The sequence below is a fragment of the Copadichromis virginalis genome, linkage group LG23 (assembly GCF_057382275.1).
Source record: "Copadichromis virginalis isolate Kocher_CV1m ecotype Utaka linkage group LG23, C_Virginalis_male_GT1.1, whole genome shotgun sequence".
Classification (NCBI taxonomy): Eukaryota; Metazoa; Chordata; class Actinopteri; order Cichliformes; family Cichlidae; genus Copadichromis; species Copadichromis virginalis.
The window spans coordinates 39,070,463-39,076,462 of NC_140639.1; positions in this window are offsets into that span (position 1 = coordinate 39,070,463).

The window sequence follows — 6,000 nt, forward strand, 5'->3', positions numbered from 1 at the left end:
TGATATAGCACCAAATCACAACAGTTGCCTCAAGCTACTTTACATTTTATAGTAAAGACTCAACAATATTACAAATTACAATCATACAGGTGTATACACCATCAAGCACATTTTATTTAGGCAAACACTTGGTGACAGTGGGGAGGAAAAACTCCCTTTTAACAGGAAGAAAGCAGGTTCAAAAGGCGCCCAGAGCAATCACGAGGACGTTTTGGGTGCAGCACTTTATACCTCTTTGCACCCACTTGAAAACCTCTCACAAATACACACTTCTCCCTAGCAACCAGTGGTTGCCAGGGGAGATTTCTAGGACCACTGGCTCATTTCTGGGCTTGAGTGAATTTGGCTTTAGCAAACAATTTAACAGCAAACTCTAGCAGCCACTCACCAACTGGGCGGAGGAAGACCTCTTCCCTAACAACCATTGGTTACCAGATGGTCATGAACTGATCTCTAGGCCTGGGTTACTTGAGCCTTAAGGGGAGGGGGAGGGGCTAAAAAAAGGCTTGATGGAAAGCACCCAGGGTCAGTATAAGAAAAATGACTAAGAATAAAAATATGAAGCTGGAATTTAGCATATTAGTTTTTTCCCCTTTAAACGATTATTGGGTTTAACATTTAACACGTTTCTTTTCTGATTTAAAAAAGATTATATTAAACCACCAAACCCAGCTTAACTTTTCTTGAAAGTTTTGTGTGTTTATGAAAGTTGGATACATAATTTCTTTAGGCTGCTGTTTTCAAAACCCGAACACATCTGGGGCGCCTTTAGCTTTCACAGTGTTATATCGAATCTTTTAAAGTGGTGTTAATAAATAAACCTAAAGGTACGACTATCGCTACAAGCTAATGTAGCATGCTTTTATTGCTGACCGGTGTCGAGGGTAACACATTACTGTAATCACATTCCATTTGTCTGTAACATATTAGTTTCTTTATACAGCAATCACATTACAGCTACTAATTATACAAATACATCAGTTGTGCTCTGTAGGTATTTAATCTGCATCACTGGCAGGTAGAAATATGCTGACCTCGGTTAGTGCGGCAGATAACACACAGAGGGGAGAGCAGTCTACAAGTTTGAAGAACTGTTTTGAATTTGTTGTGTTCAGGGACGTTTTCAGGATTGCGCAGCTGGAACCAAGAGCAAAGCATCAGGGGGGCGCGGGAAAACAGAATGGTTGATCAGACATAAATATGGTGCAGAAAATTGATGTAGAAAACAGTGAGGAAGGTGCACTTTCCAGCCTGTGCCTTCATACAGATGGTATTCATGAAAAGCGGGACCGCACGAGAGTTTAAGATGCTTTTTTATGTGTGTCAAAACAAGGATTTAGACCTTTAAGACTTCATAATCATGTTTAAGTAGCAAAAAATTACAAAGGTTTAATACATTATACGTAATAGCCCTTTTTTCACACCCATAATCCTGTTGGTTCATAATTCCTGATTAATTATTTGTGTATGACTTTAACGTGCAGCTGGAGATGATTTGAATTCATTCTATAAAGCTGGATAGCTTTATCTGCAATAATACAGCATATATGTATATTTTAAAATCTTCAAAAACCATAAATAACTAAAGCTTTCAAATAAATGGCACAGAGGTTTCAGAGCAGAGTTGCAGAGATTACGACATGCATATTCATCCACTGCTGGAACTAGTCCTCCCCAAAAACAGTATTTACCTGTGTTTCTGTAATCGTGTGATGTTGTGATTGTTGGTTTTGGTCTCAACTCATCAAAATGAAGAAGCCATTACTAGTGTGAAAACAGCACATTTCCTCTGCATGTTAAAGCTGCAGTCACATTGGTATTCGTAATGTGGGTCAGAGGACCTCCAGGGGCTGTGACAGGGCTCCTGGGGCTCCTCGGCAAATTGAGAAATAGATTAATATCACTGCAACTCAATTCCATAGGAACTTCTGCAATTACAGATGTTACATTAAGTGTAAGGATGATTTTATTGCAGTTTTAGCTTTTAGTCTCAGTTTCATCTCCCCGCAGGTTGAGGGGGTGGGGGGGTCTGTGACATGAAAATGTTTGGCCACCCCCCCCGTTCCAACCAGGCCAGACTTTACGCTAAACTACACAAATCATTCGTAATTCAATCACGATTTGCATTCAGACAGCACGGCGTTATATTTGGCCCCATTCCACTGGTTATTCCATTTCAACCTCGCCTTCCCCCATAATCTACTTTGGCCTTTTCAGCTGAAGGAAGCGCTTCTACAAACCCAATCATGTGTGACAGGTGTGATGGAGAAGGGCCAATAAAAGCCTGCACAGCGCACTGCATGCGGCCGCCGGCTCTCCAATCCGTGGCTGAATCCTGCTGTGGTTTGATTCCTGGCTGCCATGCTCGCCGCTGTGATCCCTCTGTGTCTGTGACCCTCCCTGCCCTTCAGCAAGGAAAAGGAAATAGATGTGAGGGAGGCCGTACCCCGCTGTTCTCCTTCAGGAATGAAAAACAGCCGCGGCACAGTCTCTGTCTTGCCAAAGCACCTCTGATATTCTGTCATTTGGTGGAATGTGAACTGCAGAACCTCATTATAGAAAAGGAATGAACCTCGAGTCAGACCTCCGCAGTGTTGTGTTACAACACCGAGGAAGCTTGTATTCTAAAAGGCTACACCCGTATCGCCTAATTGAACTCTGGAGTCGGCATTTAGGAAGCGGTTCTTGGCTTTAAACAGCCCCAGCCAGAGAGGCTTTTGTCTTTATTGTCATATTATCTCTTGGGATGGTGATAAGATGATTAATCATTTCCCGCTGCAGCAAGAAGGCTGGCACCGCTCGGCGGAGCGCGACGCCCTGGGTGGAGGAAAACGGTATTATGGCCCAGGTAATTGGTGGAGGACCATCACTCATAAGCGATCTAATTAATCTCATTAAAACACCCTCTCTGCTTGCACAGAGGTGTTTCTTGAGGAGCGCTGCAACAGAAGGCGTTTTCCCCCCGAAATGGGTTTATCCATCCTGATAAGTGTCATATACGCACATGATGTTCTGAGAGGAGCTGCAGCTGAAGCGAGAAACAGAAAATCGATACAACAATTCCATGTAAACCTCAGCCGGCTATTTTCAAATGTCATTCAGCATAGTAGGAGATGTGCAGTGGTAAAAGGATGCTTTCTCATTGCTCAGCTGGAGGTGGCTTTTGTCAAGTCCAAATTCTATTTATTCAAGATGGCTCCCTGGTTGTCTCCCAAGATGCATGGCATGCTGCGGATTAAGAGCAAAAACGCAATCAATTCACCCAGTGGGAGATCAGGGGAAATAACAGATAAGGTTCTTAGCATAATTCATACAGTCCCCAATCTGGGCTAGGATTAATGTATGTCTTGGCTGTAGTTGGCTCTCATTTGTATGTTTGGAGCTTGCGTGGGGCTAAATTGGCGCTTCATGTGGCCCATTACAATCAGGCTTTGTTTGGAAGGGCCCCAGCGAGGACTGGATCTGACCGCATTGTTTTACAAGGCATCTGTATCTAATGCAATTTAGGACTGATGTAATCTCATCTACATTTCAGGATCTGTTACACAGTCTTCCATCTTTTCAGCAAGCCGTGTCAGCAATTTAATCTGCGCTCTACCTCTTAGCATCCACCAGGTTGGCCATGACCTGACTAGGATTAGGTTCACTGCTTACGTCACATATGCTAGTAAATCTACCCCATAATGTATTTATGTTTTTTTTTTTATGTTCTGCCAGAGATTTCTTCCTGTTAAAAGGGAGTTTTTCTTTCCCACTGTCGCCGAAGTGCTTGCTCATAGGGGATCATATGATTGCTGGGTTTTTCCTCTATGGTCCCTCGCTGTTTCACGGATTTTTTTGTGCAATTTTGCATGCTTTTTTTCCCCCAGTGTATTGTTTTCTGCATCCTGATTGGCTGTAGAACATTGTCAAATAATAATAATAATAATAATAACTTTATTTATAAATTGCTTTCAAACAAAATCTCCTCTGTGCCGGTACAGAATGCGTTCAGCTTGTCAAATTTACATAACTCTTCGATCGCTACAGTGTGACTCTGAAGTGCTGTACTGTGTGTTTGTAGGTTTTCTCCCCAACAAACACAACAATGTCGACAAAATGTTTTGCACTATCAGAGGCACATGCAGTAGCACACAAAAGGCAGAGGAAGATGCTAACCATCGCACAAGAAGTTGGACTTCTGGACATGCTAAAGTAGAAGTTACAGTATATTTCAGATTATAAGGCGCATTAAGCGAAACAAAACAGTCAGATAAGTCAAACTTTACTCAACTCATTCTTCTTGCGTCGTCTTCTTCCGTACCATTGATTCATTAATGTTGAATTCTCTGGCAGCTGCTCTATTCCCATGTTCTGGACCTGAAAACAAGGTTTGATCTTTGGTTTCATTCTCTGTTTAAACAAGAGAGAAAAGTGTGAAAATGTTCACGCCTGTCTGAGAAAAGTGTATAAAGTGTGTAGTGAGAGGTTTTTCAGCCTTAAAACATCTATAATAATTGTAAAAACAAAACCTCGCTACTTTGCGGATTTCACTTATCGCTGGTTATTTTTAGAACGTAACTCCCGCGATAAATGAGGGACCACTGTATTGTAGGGTCCACCTTACAATAAACAGCACCTTGAGGCGACTGTTTTTGTGAATTGGTGCTGTATAAATAAAATTGAATTAGAAAACTGAATTGAACTACAACATATAAGCACGTAGCTCAAATGTAACCCCTCACTCAAACCAGCGAAACTCCCCTTTCTGTCATTTTAAAGATGTTTAACTACACTTTTAATCCAGATTAATAAGAAACAGAAGTGCAAGTTCAACAGTATATCTCAGCTTTTTTACATGATAAAGAAATGTTGCACGATGCCAGCCCAAATAGAGAAATCTATATTCATAAAATAGTTACAGTTGCTCACTGCCCAGACTAATTCACATTAATTCATTAAAAAAATGTTCATGGTTAAAAAAAAAGCAAAGATATAAATCTGGGTGATACTGAAAAAACAAGAATTTTGCTGTGTTTTAATTTTGTTTATCTAATAATTATAACTAATAATTGCTTTGGTGTAGCATGAATGGCAGTGTGGGAGGTCTTTCTCAGTAGGAAAAGCTGTAAAAGCGATGAAAACACATTTCCCAAGGGCTCTCTGCTGGGCCGAAACTGGCCCCCGGACCTTATGTTTGCCACCCCTGCTCTAAGTGGTTGGTGATCAGATGCTAAGAGATTAAGCAGGATATTTAACCTCTTAAATACCCAATGAAATATATTCCCCGAATGCATAAAATCCTTGTTTAAAAAAGGGTTTGAGTCATTAAAAAAACATGCATTTCATACATTAAGATGTCACATGCTGTCCTGGCAGCACTTGACACAGGGGGTAGAAAGCCGCAGGAGGCTACGGTATTGCTATTTTCCCCTTTCATGTAAAGCTGCATTCAGAAGATTGAGATTGAAAATGGAAAGCCGAACAAAACGCCCTCCAACAAGTTCCCTTTTCATGAAGCCTTAAAAGACATCTTTTCATCTCCCATTTCGTTTGGCGGCCATTGATCAGCCATCTTTCACAGATTGCTTCCAGACATCTATTCAGCCGCTCTGTCGCTGCTCAGCGTGCCTCTATTTCATAGGTCTTAATGGCAAGGTCTGGCTATTGTGCCGAGATTAAAACCTGAATTGCAATCACTTAAATTGACAATAAATTCACAGGAAATCATCTCTGTCGGCACTTGTGAAAAGTGAACCGGCTGCAGAGACGTTTACACAGAGCACAGTGATGCAAAGCTGGGTTCATTTCCAAATTTAAAGGGGGGCAAAACAGGACTTCTCTTGCCTCATCCTGTAAAATTAGGATCTCTCTCTTTCTTTTTTTTTTGGAACAGCGCATGAGCAAGAAAAAGGTCATGTCAGTCTTGTGACAAGAGTGACAGGTCTGGGGCATCATTACTGAGACTTGGAAGGTCTGCGTAAGCACCTCTGGTCACCTCAGGAGAATAGATCCCCATCG